The sequence below is a fragment of the Squalius cephalus genome (genome assembly GCF_949319135.1).
Source record: "Squalius cephalus genome assembly, chromosome: 3".
Classification (NCBI taxonomy): domain Eukaryota; kingdom Metazoa; phylum Chordata; class Actinopteri; order Cypriniformes; family Leuciscidae; genus Squalius; species Squalius cephalus.
The window spans coordinates 4201013-4220705 of NC_137124.1; the positions used below are offsets into that span (position 1 = coordinate 4201013).

At 41.1% G+C, this 19693-nt stretch overlaps 1 protein-coding gene across 1 annotated transcript in view; it reads right to left on the reverse strand.

The window, feature by feature from the left end:
• The window catches only part of LOC307156318 (serine/threonine-protein kinase Nek4-like), a gene marked incomplete at its 3' end in the record, with an annotated part of 945281 nt that overhangs the window by 1786 nt on the left and 923802 nt on the right, over positions 1-19693 (reverse strand). The window lies entirely within an intron of this gene.

Here is a 19693-nt window from a genome sequence, read left to right on the forward strand (position 1 = left end):
TGTCACTCACGCTCACGAGTCACGACCAGAAGTCAAGACCAAACCAATTCACCTTGGTGGTGGTGACCAAGTAATCGTTTTGTATTACCTATTTTTATTAGCCATTCAGACCATTCAGAAAAACAAAACTGTGCAGGAAATATAGAGGCCCATATTTATAGTATTATGAATGAAATGTGCGTTATTTGGAAGAAAGTCGAGGTGTGACTGACTTCGATAACTATATGGACCCCCCCCCCCTGTCCGTTCCATTTGGGAGAGACCCAGAGGTGTTACTGTCATCCGCGCCCGCGCCTCCGCGTCCCCTCCCCTTTCTCCTTCTCAAACAAGCAGCTTCTGTGCACGGCATCTTCTCATGTGCGCCTGCAGCTGCAGGGGGCGCAAATTTGCCAATTCCCCACACAGTGAAATGATAGATAATAGAAACCCGCTTTGCGGCCAATGTGGCGCAGATTTATTTATTTTTTGCTCGTGCCGGCAGTGCCGCCCCCCCCCCCCCCCCCCAAAAAAAATGCCGCCCCGGTTCGCCCGTGCCTAAAACCGCTACTGGTCTCATTTGAAAGCCTATTTGTAAATTTATAATTAATTATTGTCATAATGAACAAAATTGTTATAAATAGCTTCAAAGTTTTGTAAAGTTATTAGAAATGTATTTTTACAAAATATCTTAATGAAAATAATATTTAAGTTGGCATTGTATCAATCTAGAAATGCACTGCAGCTAAAACCACATGTCTGACCATGTTATGTTTAAAATCTGAAGATGATAAGTCTATAACTCTGTATTTGTTTCTAATGATCATGTCATATGACTTTATTTTGATTAAACTCTAAAATGCAAACTGATATTTACTGTCATCTTCTAAGCAGCTATTCAGTCTATTGTCTCTATTGTTTTGTGGTGCAAACGAGCCATTCAGTCTCAGCCTCTCCTGCACACATTCACACCTCTCCAGCCTGGTTATGGCATATGCTTTTATTTTGTCTGCATTATAATTATACATTTATTGTATTATATAATTATTCGACTGGCTATTCACCCTGTTTCAATCCCTCATTTCTTTTATCAAAGTTCTCACTTCACATTTGAAACTGTATCAAATGCCCTTATTGAAAAAATAAGATTTCAGTAAGCATTCCTATTTGATTTTTTTTTTTTCTTCATACAAATAACAGCTAGGTGGCAGGTGCATCTTGGGCTAGGTACCATGTTAGCTTTGCTCACCATCAATACATGACATTTTTTTTAGATTAAAACCATGTTTTTATTAATAATAAAATGAATTAGAATAGAAGAATAGAATTTCTTTATTGTCATTGTACACAAGATACAATGAAATTGCAGAGCTTCTGCATAAGGTGCATGGTACATAAAATAAATAACTAGAAATATACATAATATAAAGTAATGTACAATTAAAATATGTAAGCTTAGACAAAGAATAAAGAAAAGAACATAGACAGAGTTGCCAGTATATTATATTTAAGAGTAATAATAATAATAAACCACAGTTTGTCACATGAATAAAGCCCTAATATGAGGTAGTCAGTGCATCGAGTGTTCAGTGCATATGTGTGTTCAGTGTAATTATAGCTCTGGGGAAAAAGCTGTCCTTGAGTCTATTTGTCCTTGACTTAAGGCATCTGTAGCGCCTACCAGAGGGCAGCAGTTTAAACAGGTGGGAACCAGGGTGAGAGTGATCTCTTCCAATGTTCTGTGCTCTCCTGAGGCAGCGGGAGTTATAAAGGTCCTTCAGGGATGGAAGAGGGCAGCCAATGATCTTCTGCGCGGTGTTAATGATCCGCTGTATTCCCTTTCTCTCTACCTCAGTACAGCTGCAGTACCATACAGAGATACAGTATGTCAGCAGGCTCTCCACTGCAGAGCGATAGAAGGTCTCCAGCAGCTTCTCCTTTAGGTTGGTCTTTTTTAACACTCTCAAGAAGTGAAGGCGCTGCTGTGCCTTCTTGATGATTGCTGTGGTGTTGGCTGACCATTTGAGGTCTGCTGAGATAGTTGTGCCAAGGAATTTGAATGTTTGAACCCTCTCTACACAGTCTCCATTGATGTAGAGGGGAGCGGGATCTGCCCTATGCCTTCTAAAATCGAGGATGATTTCCTTTGTTTTGGTGGTATTTAATGTCAGGTTGTTGACTGAACACCACTCTGACAATCTCAGGATCTCATTTCTATAGGCAGCCTCATCCCCCTTTGAGATTAGACCCACCACTGTAGTATCATCTGCGAATTTGATGATGTTGTTCTGGTGATGGACTGGGCGACAGTCATATGTATAGAGAGAGTACAGAATTGGGCTCAGCACGCAGCCTTGAGGGGAGCCAGTGCTGAGCTGGCGGGTGGAAGAGAAATGGGGGCCGAGTTTAACAGTCTGAGGGCGATCCGTCAGGAAGTTCCTGATCCAATTACATGTGAGTAAAGGAAAGCCCAGATCTGTGAGTTTGCTGGAGAGGATGTCCGGTATGATAGTATTAAAGGCTGAGCTATAATCAATAAAAAGCATCCTCACATAGCTCTCCTGATGTTCCAGATGGCACAGCGCATTGTGAAGAGCTATGGCTATTGCATCCTCAGTTGATCTGTTAGCTCTATAAGCAAACTGATGTTCATCGAAAGTGGAGGGAAGGCAGGTTTTCAGGTGGTGCAACACCAACCTCTCAAGGCACTTTGTGATGATCGGTGTAAGGGCGATAGGGCGATAGTCATTTAGGTTATCCGTGACTGATTTCTTTGGTATGGGGATAATTGTGGAAGATTTCAAGCAGGATGGAATTGAAGCTTGTGTCAGAGAAAGGTTGAAGAGGTTTGCGAAAACACCTGAGAGCTGGTTAGCACATCCCTTGAGCACCTTCCCTGGGATGCCATCAGGACCAGCAGCTTTCCGTGTGTTCACTGTTCTGAGCACCCGCCTCACTTCATGCTCCTGGACAATGAGTGGCGGAGTACCAGAGTCTGTTGTAGGCTGGGGTGGTGTGGTATTTTGCAGCTGTGGTTTGTCAAAACGAGCAAAGAAGCAATTCAGTTCCTCTGCAAGTGGATCCGAGCTGTTTCCAGCTGCACAGCTGCTGCCTCGGAAGTTTGTTAGGTGCTGGAATCCCTGCCATACCTGTCGTGGTTTGCCGTCTGTGAAATGATCTTCTACCCTGTTTTTATAGTCCCTCTTAGCATCCTTAATTCCTCTCTTCAGGTTGGCTCTAGCAGCACTGTAAAGAGCTCTATCACCTGACCTGAAAGCAGCTTTCCGATCTTTGAGGAGTTTGTAGACTTGGCTGGTCATCCAAGGCTTCTGGTTGGGAAAAATCCGGATGACTTTATTCACTGTGACGTTGTCCATGCAATACTTGATGTAAGCCAGTACTGCCTCAGTGTGAACAGACAGGTCATGATGTTTAAAGACTTCCCAGTCAGTGGGTCTCATTCATGAAACACGAGCAGAACGAATTTTTGTGTAAATCGTGTGTAAAGTGGTTCTGGCGTAAATTTTCGGATTCATTAAAATGTTCGTATTTTCCAAATGTTAGTTGGTACGAAAGAAATCTACACCTGCTACCAGCCACGCGTAAAAAGTGCGTTGAACATCCGAACGTTTTGCTCATTAATAAGGCTGCCTTTTAATTCACCGTAATCGGGTACATATTTACACAGCATTTTGAAAAAATATTATATATTAATTACATACGTTTTTTCTTTTTACTTTTATTACGAGAGCCAGTAATAGCATCTGCAAACGGAACACAAGTCCGCAAGTTTTTTTTTTATTTATTATTTTTTTTACAAGTCCACAAGTCACAAGTGTTGCAGTCAAGCTTCATGTCGAAACATTTTCTTTTCACTTCTGGGAATGTTCGATTAACAGATTAGTTTATATGCAGATTAGTTTAGATTAGTATTAACTGCATCTGTAATATGCTGCCAATCATTTTTACCTAAAGCATTTAGGAATTACCTAAAAAATCCTTTTTTTTTAGGACCTGATACTCCACTATGTACGCTTGAAAATAAAATGTGGCTTTTTGAATGAACTTCTGATAATAAAACTTAGATTTCTGCATCTGAGAAATTTCTCTTCTTCATTCGCTTTTGAGAAGACATGTTGAAATCCTTTGTTTCGTGTCATAATATGATGCCCATATATAGTTGTCAGTCGGTTTTAATGGGCGGGATTTATGGTAATTGCGAATGAGCGTGCACGCGCGTCCCATTTACGACTGATTGGAATTCATTAACCCACACACAGATTTCACTATCAAATCTGACGTTTACGAAGTATTTGTGAATCAGGAGAAGAGTTTTCGGGAATGTCTCTTTACGCGCAAATCACTCACATATTTACTCGTATATTTACGAATGTTTCATGAATGAGACCCAAAGTGTGTAAAGCAGTCCTGGAGCTGAGAGAGTGCATTTTCGGGCCATATAGAAACAGTCTTTGTGAGTGGTGTTTTCCATCTTCTGAGGGAGATGTATGCTGGAGTGAGAAGCAGAGAGAGGTGATCTGAGTGACCTAGGTGAGGGAGAGGAATAGCTCTATATGCATGTTTAATGTTGGTGTACACACGGTCCAGTGTGTTATCCCCTCTGGTCGGACATTTAACATGTTGGAAAAAATGTGGAAGTACTGTTTTCAAATCTGCCTGGTTAAAATCTCCAGCTATAATGTGTACTCCGTTGGAATGAGCACATAGCTGTTTATTTATGGCATCCAGCAAGAGAGCGAGAGCTGTGCTAACATTGGCGTCGGGTGGTATGTAAACAGCGGTGACAATCACTGCCGTTAGCTCTCGCGGTAAAAAGAACGGTCGGCATTTTACAGTCATAAATTCCAGGTCTGGAGAACAGTGGCTATCTAGGATCTTACTATTGTTTGACCAGTCATTGTGCACAAAAATACACACACCACCCCCTTTGCTCTTACCAGAGTCGTTGTTTCTGTCCCAGCGATGTAAAGTGCGACCCGCTAACTGCACTGCAGTGTCGGGGATCCTTGGGTGAAGCCAGGTCTCCGATACTATCATGATGCAGCAGTCGCGGATGTAGTGGTTCCCGGCGATGTAAAGCTCCAGTTCGTCCATTTTGTGAGCCATGGATCTGGCATTGGTAAGAAACATACTTGGTAGAGGAGGCTTATGTGGTTTTTTCCTGAGTCTTTTAAGAAGGCCAGCCCGGCAGCCCCGCTTTTGTTTTCTTTCCCGACGCCGTCTGCGTCGTCTGCCAGGACCGACAACAACCCACGGAGATCCCGGTGGTCTGGTGATATCCTTCGGGATATTGTGTGTGCGACAAAAGTCAGGTGTGACTGTAATCTTGTATTGAAATCCGATGTCTAATAAGTTCTGGCGGCTGTAGTTATGCTTCACAGAAGCAACAGACAAAAAACACACGAGAAAACAAACAAAAATGCACCAAGAGCGAGAGCTGTTAGCCGCTGCGTCCATGCGCGCCGCCATTTTGAATTAATTAGTTTATAATAAAATGAATTAATTAGTTTATAATTAAATATAATTCGTTAAGCCAAAGAAACATTTCTACACTTGAGAGAAAAAAAAAAAGAATCTGATAAACATGATTACGGTGGTATATGGTTTGTGTGTGATTTTCATGCGATCTGGGGTATTTTCATGTCAATAAATAATGAGTACACAACTACACATTGAATACAAACAAAAGAATAACGATAAAGGAATAATGAAGATTAGTTATCATATTGGCCAGATCAGGGACGTGCACAGACATTTTGAGGGGCAGGGGCTCAAGTAAAATAAAGGGCACTTCTCATAATTAGCCTAGGTTTTTTTTGTTTTGTTTTTTTTTACAAAAAAGTATATATATTAACGCAACTCTGACTTCCTTTTTAAAAAACTAATTTAAAAAGTTAATTAATTGTATCTTCCTCAAACTCACGCAATTGTTTCATTTTCAAAAGATGCTACTAGTTTCAAGTATATATTTAGAATAACCTAAATAACTGCATCAAGCAGAGGGGCGTGTTTTACTAATTTAACTTGTTTATTTTTGCACAAGGCACTACATCATTTTAATTATTTTGGTGTTATCAGAATACATAACACTTTAAAATCAACACAAAAATTCACTCTAAACTGAAGAGGGCTGTTGCTGCTATTTTGTTAACTTTACTGAAAAAAATCACTGCAAAAATGATTGACAAAAAACAAAAATACAGCAATTTAATAAAATTATTACAAAAAAAAGGTCTTCTACTTCAAAATAAAATCTGTTACTTCCATTCCCTGGTTGTCTCTCCTTCCTCCCTTACAGCGGCAACCTTCTGGGGGCCATGTCCCTGTAGATGTTTATGCATGTACACACATACACAATAACTGATGGTGACTGACATGGACTTAGTTTCACATTTGAGGGAGGACTGTATCATCATCATCATCATCATCAAATAAAACCTTCAAAATCCACATTTAGATGGAGTTTGTTTTAAACTTACTACACTCTAAAAAATATTCTGTGGCTTAGTAAATATTACAGAAATATTTAACTTTATTAACTTAATAAAATCTCTGAAAATCTTACTTGATTGTTTGAATTAAACTTACCAAAATAATTGAGTAAAAATTCATGTCATGTATTTGTGGTTGTACGGAATACTATTTTACAAAGGTTTAGAGGAAATAAAAAAAGTTAAATTACTCATAAATAAAAAGTTAATTTATAAATATTGTTATTTTTAATGTTAACTTATTTCTACTCAGTTTTATGTATTAATGTACCAGATGCAGTTACTCAGATTTACTACATTTTTTAGAGTGTATCCTCCATCTGTTTGCATCTGTAGATTTGTAGGTCACGGTCTCAAAGAGCATGCACAGAGTCCAAATTAAAACAATTCCCCATCGTCCAAATTAAAACAATTCCCCATCGTAAGTACACACTGATGGCCTAAGACACGAAACGAGCGGTTTGTGTGAGAAAATGAACAGTATTTATATCATTTTTAGCTCTTATAACACTGCCACGTCCAAGTGATCTAAGGGCGCGCGCGCATCCTGGTGTGTGACGTGTACGCAGAGTGGTGCATAGATATATACACTAGATGTCGCCTTAAAGACATTCGTTCCAATGACCTGCCGTAGACAAGGCGACATCTAGTGTACACATCTATGCACCAGTCTGCGTACACGTCACACACCAGGATGCGCACGCGCCCTCAGATCACTTGGACGGACCTGATATTTAGATATACTATTCTTCAATAAATATATTTGTTTGACAGGGAAGCTGTGCGCAAACAGGAACATATATTATTTTTCAAAAATAGAAAAAAAGCACCCCAGAAAAAAGGGCACTTTCTCTCCAGTAATAAAAAGGGCAGGTGCTCAAGCCCCCTTTGATGTCTATGTGTGCACGTGCCTGGGCCAGATATATAGCCAGACATTTGACAATAGACTGCAAATGGTTGTGTAAAGTAGGGATGGGAATGTGTGTTCATTTCGATCATTGACTGGTCTCAAAAAAAAAAAAAAAAAAAAAAAAAGTACCCTAGTAGCATACTCTGGGGCAGTGCATGTGCAGGGGGCGGGAGTGGACATGTACATCATGACAATGAAAATATTTTAGGACTGTTAGGAAAATGAATGTTGAAAAATAAAAATATGACATGAAAGCATGTATATGAAAACATTAACAAATGAATAGAAAAAAATACAGCTAGATTATGATGAATCCATGTTATCATTTGGGTCCCAGCTCAGATTGTGGGGCTCGCAGAGAGAGCTAGCAGAGGGAATCGAGACTGCTTCGGCACTTTCTCGTTCCTCATCTGATAGCTCAGATCCTTTCTGTCATGATTCTGCCTTCTAGTCTTTGATTTTCCCTGGTCTTGAGGCAGGATCATGACTATGGAAGGAATTTCCTGCCAAATTTAAATAAATAAATTAAATGATTAAAATGAAAATTAAAACCATATTAACGATTTCATTACAGAAAACAGCACGCAAAATATGTGACAAAATTGAGAATGAAATTAAATGATTTCATTTTCACAGCATTATCCCTGTCAAATTGAAAAATAAAATGCAATTGGTGATTTCACATTTCATTTTCACTACAGTCTCGCGGCAAGACTGCCAATATTAAAATGAAAAGCCAAACGTGAAAAAGAAACTACAAATACAGTTTTTATAATGCTCTTTAGTAATGCTCACGCAATAATAGTGACACAATTCAAATACAAATGTAAATTTTCGTTTTCATTTTAATTCTTCTTTTATTTCAGTTTTCATTTTCGTTTTCATTTTCAAAGACAACCTGCATGCAAATTCTATGTTAATGAGTGGATGTGGCTTATTCTAGTAACGGCGCTGAGACACGCCTTCTAGCTAAGCCATCGATGTCCCGCATGAGTTGAATGTGTGAAACAAAATTATTTAAATGTGATTATATTGTAATCGAGACGACGAGATATGGCGAAATCTGTTAGTGAGCTTTTGCGGGAAGCTGCCGCAGCATTAGAACATGGAAACAACCAGCCTGACCAAGGAATGCGCATGCGTCGCGTCTGAACGCGTTGTTGTCTTTGGAGCTCCATCGATTTGATTTATAATTCTTGATTTTACTCTTTAAACTTACTTACAACAAACATCTTCTACTTTTCCTCACCGAGAAGCACTACTGCTCAAACCTCATAGTTACAACACGGACTGTTGAGCAGACGCGTCTCAAGCCTGTTAGTGATCCAACGCTGGATACTCTTATAGGTTACGTCCGTGGATCACGGCTGAACGCGTCTTCTCAACACACACTTACAAACATTTATTTACTTATTTTTTCGCCTATCGTGCGTCTACTCTACACCCGTACCGCTAAAAGACGGATTATATCTAAGACGTTAGTCAGAAATTAGTATTAATATTGATAGCATCACTGGTAGCGTCGTTGCTAACTTACTGTCCACCTGTTAAAATGGCGAATATATCAGATGTAAGTAGTCTACCTTTTGGTGCAGGTGAGGACACATTTGAGCTGCACGCGGTGCAGTCTGAGCTGGAAGCTGTTGAGAAACAGATCCACGACCTTTTAGCGAGACAAGCCGAGCTAATAGACCGGCGATTAGCTCTTGAATCATCTCGCGCCGCCGCCGCCGATGCTCACAAATCAGAGATTAACGTTACTAACCCGCTGACCTCGTCTACTCCGTGCGTTACTCAGCATCAGTCCCGAGCGTCGAGGTCACGACCAGCCATGATCTCGTTCACTCCGGCTCCAACACGCCATCACGAAGCCTGGATATTTCCGCAGCGGAAGACACGAGTCAGGTCTAGACCAAGACCCTCTCCGACCCTCCCAGTTTTCGAGTTATCTACACAAAACCGCTTCTCCCCTCTTCGCAAAACAGAACGCGATGCTGTGATCATCGGTGATTCCATCGTTCGACACGTACACGCTACATTAGGTAAAAATAAGGTGCACAGTCACTGCTTTCCTGGTGCTCGTGTTTCTGAAATCGCTGCTCGCGTCCCCGAGATTCTGAACGAGCGCGTCGGAACCGTGGTCCTGCACACGGGAGGGGCAGTCATCAGGCTGCGCAAGACGGAGGTTCTGAAGAAAGACTTCAGGAATCTGATCGATACGGTACGCAGCACATCGCCTGATATAACGATTATTGTGTCAGGACCGCTTCCCACGTACCGACTAGGCAATGAAAAGTTTAGCAGATTATTCGCGCTAAATGAATGGTTAATATCATGGTGCAATGAGCAGAAACTGCTCTTTGTAAATAATTGGAATCTGTTTTGGGAGCGTCCTAGGCTTTACCGTGCTGATGGCTTACACCCAAACAGATTCGGATCGGATCTTCTGTCAGATAACATCTCCAAAATGTTAAATACCTTTTGACTAGTAACCAAAAGTCCAAATCATAGTCTCTGCTGCACCAAATTAACTGATATAAATACTAGTGTAGAACATTGCATAGAAATTGTGTCTATTCCTCGTTTAGTGAGATCAAATAATAAATCTACTGCAGGATCTAGGAAAAATCTAATTGTTATTAAAACAGAAAATGTTGCTATTAGTAAACAAAAAACAATTTCTAAAGCTAGGTCTTTTAAACATTAGATCACTCACACCTAAGGCAGTTATTGTAAATGAAATAGTCACCGATAATAGCTTTGATGTACTTTGCCTTACTGAAACCTGGCTTAAACCAAATGATTATTTCGGTCTAAATGAGTCTACTCCATCAGGATACTCCTACAAACATGAGCCCCGTCTGATTGGTCGTGGCGGCGGTATTGCAACTATCTATAGAGATTTTCTTAGTGTTACTCAGAAAACGGGTTATAAGTTTATTTCATTTGAAGTACTTGTACTAAATGTTACGTTTTTAGACGCTAGAAAAACATCCCTATTATCTTTAGCCTTGGCTACCGTATATAGACCGCCAGGGCCTTACGCTGATTTCCTAAAAGAATTTGCAGATTTTCTCTCAGACCTATTGGTCAATGTCGATAAAGCATTAATTGTTGGAGATTTTAACATACACGTAGATAATCAAAATGATTCGTTAGGGGCTGCGTTTATCGAATTATTAAACTCCTTTTGGGCTAAGCAAAACGTTACCGGACCAACTCATCGTTTTAATCATACACTCGATTTAATTATATCACTTGGAACCGATCCAACCGATATAGATATCATTCCACAAAGTGATGATGTCACTGACCATTACATGGTAACTTGCATATTACGTACCCCTGTAATATATCATGCTGCGCCGCGTTATCGATTAGGCAGAACAATCCTTCCATCCACCATAGATAATTTTTCAAATTGCTTATCGGATCTGTCTCAGCTGCTGTCTGAACCTAAACAAACAGATGAACTAGAGGAACTAACCAGCACTATGAGCACCATTCTCTCTGGAAAATTGAATATTGTTGCACCTATGAGACTAAAAAAGGTCAGAGAGAAAATTAAAGTACCATGGTACAACAATACTACGCGTGTTCTAAAGAGAGAAACTCGTAATTTAGAGCGTAAATGGAAACAAACTAATTTAGAGGTTTTTAGAATCGCTTGGAAAGACAGTACGTCACGTTATAAAAAGGCCCTAAAAGCGGCCAGGGCTGAGCACCTCCGCAAACTAATAGAAAATAACCAAAACAATCCTAGGTTTTTATTTAACACCGTGGCTAGACTAACAAATAAACAAGCGTCACCTGAACAAAATATTCCGTTACAGTTAAGTAGTAATGATTTCATGAAATTTTTCACTGAGAAAATAGAAAACATCAGAATCACAATTGTAAACGTTCAATCCTCAATCGCGCCTTATAATTCAGCCTCGATTATCACCCCGCAAGAACAATTACAGTGCTTTACAACTATAGAACAAATAGAGTTAAATAAACTTATCACTTCCTCTAAAACAACAACATGTTTATTAGATCCCATACCAACTAAACTACTGAAAGAAGTGTTACCTGTAGTGGAAGAGCCTCTCCTCAATATTATTAACTCATCTTTAACTTTAGGTCATGTTCCAAAAACATTTAAACTGGCAGTTATAAAACCTCTCATTAAGAAACCACAATTAGACCCAAATAATCTAGCAAATTATAGACCCATTTCAAATCTTCCTTTTATGTCCAAAATACTAGAAAAAGTTGTGTCCGCCCAACTAGGCTCTTTCTTACAAGAAAATGACATCTATGAAAAGTTTCAGTCTGGGTTCAGGCCGCATCATAGCACTGAAACTGCGCTCGTTAAAATCACAAATGATCTACTCTTAGCTTCTGACCAAGGCTGTATCTCAATATTAGTTTTACTTGATCTTAGTGCTGCGTTCGATACTATAGATCATACAATACTCTTAGATCGACTACAAAATTATACCGGTGTTCAAGGACAAGCACTAAGCTGGTTCAGATCATACCTAACTGACCGATACCATTTTGTCTATTTAAATGGAGAAAAATCGATCATAACTCCAGTAAACTATGGAGTGCCGCAAGGATCTGTGTTAGGCCCTCTATTATTCTCAATATATATGCTGCCACTTGGAAATATTATAAGGAAACATGGAATTAGTTTCCATTGTTATGCTGATGACACTCAAATATATATTTCATCACGGCCGGATGAAAACGCTAAATTATCCAAATTGACAGAGTGTGTTAAAGATATAAAAGATTGGATGACGCGCAATTTTCTTTTATTAAATCCAGACAAGACAGAGGTACTACTTATCAGTTCAAAAACCGCCCACAAAACCTCTTACAATACAACTTTAACATAGTAGGATGTCCCGTTACTTTATCCTCTACTGTAAAAGACCTGGGTGTTATATTAGATTGTAACCTGTCTTTTGAAAATCATATTTCATATGTTACAAAAACAGCCTTTTTCCACCTCAGAAACATTGCTAAGCTACGTAATATGCTCTCTGTTTCTGATGCAGAAAAGTTAGTTCATGCGTTCATGACTTCAAGATTAGATTACTGTAATGCTTTATTAGCCGGTTGTCCTGCATCCTCAATAAACAAGCTACAGTTAGTCCAAAATGCCGCCGCTAGAGTTCTTACTAGATCAAGAAAATTTGACCATATAACACCAATTTTATCATCACTGCATTGGTTACCTATAAAGTTCCGTATTAATTACAAGGTATTGCTACTGACTTATAAAGCCCTAAACGGCTTAGCTCCAGTCTATTTAACGGATCTTCTATCGCCCTATAATCCATCACGCTCTTTAAGATCACTAAATTCGAGGCTTTTGGTCATACCTAGGATATCCAGATCAACTAAAGGAGGGAGAGCATTTTCACATTTAGCACCAAAACTCTGGAATAGTCTTCCGGATACTGTTCGTTGCTCAGACTCGCTCTCCCAGTTTAAAACTAGATTAAAGACGCATCTCTTCAGCCAGGCATTTATATAATATTTTTAATCCTACAGTAAAATCCGGTCTTTACTTCATAAACGCCAGAGGAGAACTGGCCCCCGACTGAGCCTGGGTTCTCCCAAGGTTTTTTTTTTTCTCCATTAGGTCACCTGATGGAGTTTTTCGGTTCCTTGCCACTGTTGCCTTTGGCTTGCTCAGTTGGGGATACTTAATTTAATTAATCAATCAACAATACTATTGATCAGCATTATCAAACATGGATGTTTTAAACTAGAAACAAACACTGATGTACTATTTTATTTAATCCTGTGAAGCTGCTTTGATACAATCTGTATTGTGAAAAGCGCTATATAAATAAAGTTGACTTGACTTGACTTGACTTGACTGACCATGTTAGTTATGATGTTAGACTCAGACTAGACCATAATCGACGATGAGGTTCATTCATGTATTAGGCTGTTTTGGAAATTCAACTATTTGGGTGTACAAAGGTCTTAGTAACACAGTTTCTACAATAATTATAGCCAGACATTAATACCCGCTAGCTTTAACCGAGAACCTCAGCCAATGTTTCATATCGCGTCATGCCTAACAACGCCCTTCAGCCGTGACTTATTCAGATACAGCACTAGCCTGTATATCTGTCCGCTGTTGTGTGTCTTTTGGTTATTTTAAGTTTGTGTACTAAAAGAATCACAATGCTGATTTTCATTTCCAGTAATAACTTCTGGATGAGATCGAGAAAGCGAGTGTACCTGCATTTACAGTAGCCTAGGCTAGATATTTCCTTCAGGTCAGTCCTATATTCATAATAAAAAATCTGTTTGAATGTCCGGTGTGATATCTTGTACTTTTAACAGTTAATAGGGGTTGTCCGTGCTTATAGTCATGTCAGTTGCGTCTTTCTTCTCAAGTTTGAGTCATTTCAAAAGTCTTCTCTACTGACTGACTGACTCACTCATTAAGACAGTCTTTGTCTCCATCTAATGGAGAAATAATGTAACTTCGTCTGTTGCTTTATGGTCACTGTCAGGGACTATTTTTTTTTCTCCAGCGGAATGAATTGGCTTTTAGTGATACATTTTACTTCATGATAGTTGCATAGATACATATGTTTCGGGATTAATATTTGTATTGCGTGGTAACCGTTTTATAAAAGCAATAAGGTACTCTAGGCTAGTGCTGTATCTGAATAAGTCACGGCTGAAGGGCGTTGTTAGGCATGACGCGATATGAAACATTGGCTGAGGTTCTCGGTTAAAGCTAGCGGGTATTAATGTCTGGCTATAATTATTGTAGAAACTGTGTTACTAAGACCTATGTACACCCAAATAGTTGAATTTCCAAAACAGCCTAATACATGAATGAACCTCATCGTCGATTATGGTCTAGTCTGAGTCTAACATCATAACTAACATGGTCAGGCTGGTTGTTTCCATGTTCTAATGCTGCGGCAGCTTCCCGCAAAAGCTCACTAACAGATTTCGCCATATCTCGTCGTCTCGATTACAATATAATCACATTTAAATAATTTCGTTTCACACATTCAACTCATGCGGGGCATCGATGACTTAGCTAGAAGGCGTGTCTCAGCGCCGTTACTAGAATAAGCCACACCCACTAATTAACATAGAATTTGCATGAAGGTTGTCTTTGAAAATGAAAACGAAAATGAAAACTGAAATAAAAGAGGAATTAAAATGAAAACGAAAATTTACATTTGTATTTGAATTGTGTCACTATTATTGCGTGAGAATTACTAAAGAGCATTATAAAAACTGTATTTGTAGTTTCTTTTTCACGTTTGGCTTTTCATTTTAATATTGGCAGTCTTGCCGCGAGACTGTAGTGAAAATGAAATGTGAAATCACCAATTGCATTTTATTTTTCAATTTGACAGGGATAATGCTGTGAAAATGAAATCATTTAATTTCATTCTCAATTTTGTCACATATTTTGCGTGCCGTTTTCTGTAATGAAATCGTTAATATGGTTTTAATTTTCATTTTAATCATTTAATTTATTTATTTAAATTTGGCAGGAAATTCCTTCCATACATGACAGGCCCATGTTTTATGTGCACACACATGGCCTTTTGCTAGGCCATGTGCTTGTGTTTCTCGTCACCTAGTCCCGCCCCCTTGTTATCCTCGTTTTGTCATTATTGCTTCACCTGTGTCACCCGTTTCCCTCATTAGTTTCTCCTTATTTAATCCCCTCATGTTTTCTGTCCTGTGTCGGTACATTGTCTAACTTAGTGTGAACATTGCTTGTTATACCCTGTGAGTACTTTGTCAAAATACCTGTTAATCTGTATTGTGAGTTTGTTTTCTGTCATCGTCAAGTCAGAGTCTAGTCTTTGTTTATTACTTTGTCTTCAGACTGATCTCATGAAATGGCGTATGTATGACACGCCAATTCGTATTTCCATTTTTGGCGTGTTATCAACACGCATAATCGCTTTTCAGCGTGTTTATCAACGCCGTTGATTTACGTTACATTACTGTATATAAATATATATGACCTACCCCAACCGCGTCCCTAAACCTACCCATCACTCGGGTTAATACCATTTATGAGTGTTCCCCTACCATCCTAGGAAAAAAAATATTGCTCCCCAGATGTAGATATACATTTTCCTCCGTTTCGCTCGGACATTTAACGGCGTACACATACACGCGGAATCACTCGGACGTTTAACGGCGTACACATACACGCGCGTGGACATACACGCGGAAAGCTCAAAATGCGTATAAATAACACGCCACTTGACTTGAAAGTGGCGTGTTATTTATACGCAAAGTCATGATGTCATGTTGTTGTCTTAGTCTAAGTGACCTCTCCTCGTTCCTGTTTTGCCCCCTCGTGGGTTTTGTTTTCTGTTTTGTGTCCAAATAAACCTTGAGTGTCTGCACCTCGTCTGCTCTTGGGTTCATTCCTGACATCCCATGACAGAATGTACCGACCACTAAAGAACCCAGCAGACAGTATGTCCTCCCAGCTCCAGCGACATATGGAGTTCAGTGAACAATGCTGGTTGTCGGCTCCCACCGACAGAAAGAGGGTCAACCTCCCATTCTCGTCCCAGGGTGAGTGGATCCTGAAGAATTATGCCCAACTCTGGGATCGTTTCTCCCGGGAGGAGCCGCAGGCTTCTTCCTCGAGGTCTCCACCATCTGCCAAGCTGTAAGTGATCCCGGAGGGTCGTGCCCTGGCTGTGGTTACCCAGGGGGATCAGGCTGGTTCTGTTTCGTCTCCTGAGGTCCCATCCACTCCCGTTGATCTTCGTGGCAAACGAGGGAGGCGGACTTCGTGGGATTCTCCGTCGGAGTCATCCTCGACTGAGTCAGCGCTGCCTGAGACTACCCTTCCTACTCAAGTCACAGATCCCGCTGAGCTTCTCCAACCGGTCACAAGTCTGGCTATGACTTCCACACCGCGACCTAAGAGAAAGAAGAGGAGAAAGGGAGCCTCTTGTCCTTCGTCTCAGCCTGTTCCAGAGCCCGCTACTGCAAGCACTGTCCCAGAGCCCGCTACTGCAAGCACTGTCCCAGAGCCCGCTACTGCAAGCGCTGTCCCAGAGCCCGCTACTGCAAGCGCTGTCCCAGAGCCCAGCCGCTAAAGAGGTTCTGCAAGCAGTTTCTGCCCGAAAGGAAATGCCTGTTATTGTTGCTGCCAAAACTTTGTCTGATTATCTGTCTAGTCTTGCCAAGATCCTTGAAATTCCTATCATGTCCTCAAGTCCTGTGCCCACAGCTGAGGAGAGTGCTGTTTCCAGGGCAGCCGCCGAGAGCACTGGGTCCGAGTCTGCTTCAGAGAGTGACGGTTCCGAGCCTGTCTCTGAGAACGGGGATCCTGTCCCAGCTAATGTGTCCAGCCCTGTCCCAGCTAATGTGTCCAGCCCTGTCCCGGCTAATGTGTCCAGCCCTGTTCCAGCTTCACAGTCTGCATCTTTCTCCGCTCCCTTACCACCTGCCACACCCATTGTCTTCACTCCGCTGCCGGCTGTAGCGGTCCCCTCTGCCACCCGACCCCTGTTTGTCTCCCCGGACGCCCCTGTCTCCACTTCACCCCAGACTGTTTCCCCCAAGACTGTCCCTCGTGTGTCCCCATCCAAACCTGCCCGGATTCCTTGTCCACAGCCCTCGTCCAGAAGACCCAAGACCACAGTCCCACCCTCCTACCCTGGACATTCCCCCATGAACTTTGTTGTTCCTCCGCCCCCCCTCCCGTGTTTGTTATTTTTATTGTTTCATCCCAACCCTGTTATTGTTTATTCATGTTTGCCGTTGTTGGTTTTTGTCATGTTTTGTTGGTTTGTGTCCATGTCTCAGTCCGTCATGTCATGTGTTTAGTGTTCCCTTAGGGAGCGTCTGGAAGCCGCTCCTTAAGGGAGGGGTTCTGTCATGATTCTGCCTTCTAGTCTTTGATTTTCCCTGGTCTTGAGGCAGGATCATGACAGGCCCATGTTTTATGTGCACACACATGGCCTTTTGCTAGGCCATGTGCTTGTGTTTCTCGTCACCTAGTCCCGCCCCCTTGTTATCCTCGTTTTGTCATTATTGCTTCACCTGTGTCACCCGTTTCCCTCATTAGTTTCTCCTTATTTAATCCCCTCATGTTTTCTGTCCTGTGTCGGTACATTGTCTAACTTAGTGTGAACATTGCTTGTTATACCCTGAGTACTTTGTCAAAAGACCTGTTAATCTGTATTGTGAGTTTGTTTTCTGTCATCGTCAAGTCAGAGTCTAGTCTTTGTTTATTACTTTGTCTTAGTCTAAGTGACCTCTCCTCGTTCCTGTTTTGCCCCCTCGTGGGTTTTGTTTTCTGTTTTGTGTCCAAATAAACCTTGAGTGTCTGCACCTCGTCTGCTCTTGGGTTCATTCCTGACATCCCATGACACCTTTCACTCCCCGTGCGGAAGTTATGAACTCATAACATTTCCGACTGCACCCATATATGAGGAGCTCGTGGAGGTTGTGACGCGTGCTGTGGCCAAACTTAACATCAGTTGGCCTTAAGAGAAGCAGGATGCGCAGGCTAAAAGCAAGCTTGATGAGCTTTTTCTGCAGCACTGATCACAGCCTTCACACCAGGGTTTGCCCTTCTTTCCAGATTTACACAATGAGTTATGTAAGTCATGGAACAGGCGATTTTCATCACGCCTGTCTAATCCCCCAGTGTTGGATTATAGCAACAAAGTGGGGGTTAAGGAGAACGGTTATGGGATGATGCCGCGTGTTGAGGAGGCTTTGACCAGCTATCTCTCCCCAGACACTGCGTAATCCCTTAAAGGGGACATATCATGCTAAATCCACTTTTTTAGCCCTTAAATGCATTTTGTTGTATATTTTTAGTGTTTAGAAGTAAAGAAAATTTCAAATTAGTCTCTTCAGGTGTTTCGTTGATATTTTTATATTCTGTTTTGGCCTTATTTTTCAACCGGTTCCAATTTTTCTATTATCTATGACGTTTTGTGAACTATTACGTCACAGTATTTGCAGCGGAACTGCCAAATAAGGACATCGACTACCGGCTCAACACTTCGAGCAATCCGCCATGTTTATTTCTCGCTGTGATTTTGTAGTCTAAGCTCAAGGATGCAGAGGTTGCGAGAGGGTAAGTCAAAATGTTCGGTTGTTGGATGTAGTAACCCACACGCTTCATTACACCGTCTCCCAGCATCAGAACCTCTTCGAAGTGCCTGGTTGAGTTTTATTTTTCATGGAAATGTACCCATAAAGTAATTTTAGTGTGCGCGAACGCGAAGCACTTCATGGATAACTACTTCAGCAACAACAGGGTTTTTCCTGCATTGAACTTGTTTTAGCGCCCGCCAAAGTCTTATTTGATCGGTGAGAGTAATGTAGATCAACTGCTGCGCTTGTGACAGGGCGCATGTTTAACTGAAAGAACGAGCAGAGAGAGACCCGGTCGCGCGTGCGCTCTCTCTCTTCCGAGCCAGGCGAAAGTGTAAACAAGACTTCACCGTCTCCAAACTAAGCGCTGTCTTGCTCTCTCTCCCTCGCACATATTAATAAAAATAAATCGACACGGTGATAAAAGGTCGGAAGACCAAAGTTTCATGTGCAGCATTCAGAGATATTTTTTTCCTGAATTACCGTGTGAATTGTGCTAAATAAGTTACCTTATCTTTTCTGAAAAGCGTTCCGGGCATTAAGCTGACATAAAACAACACTTTAATAAAACGAAAAAACTATCCAATGATGAAATGTTTTCTGTGTTGACAGAAATCTTGGATGTCCAAAAGTTTCTGTGCCGCCAGATAATCCTATCTCTGCTATCAAACTACAAAAATGGCCGAACGGGGTGGAGTTGAACCGAGTGTCACCTCCACAGACTGGAGAGCGGGCGGGGTATGAAGTGTCTCATTTGCATTTAAAAAGACCGCACCAAAACGACTTGCTCTCAGACGCACATCAGAAAAGGGGTAGAAAATGGGCCTGTGGAGCTATAATAATGAGGAATTCAGACCCAAGCATTGCAGTTCCGCTTTATATAGACCACAAATGTATGAGTTATATGTAAAAAGGAAGGATTTAAAAGCATGATATGTCTCCTTTAAAGTCCCAGCGGTGCCCCCCAAACCCTGCCGTACTACATCTGCTTTGGTGGGCAGAGCTTATATGTCTGAGGTTGCGCCCTCTATCCAGACTGGCGCATCAGATCTTCCTGTGGTCCCAGGGGAAACTGTTGTCTCTCAGAGCAATGTATGTCCCAGGGGACCAGAACCAAGGAGCAGACATCCTGTCGAGGCAGAGGCTGAGGCCCGGGAAT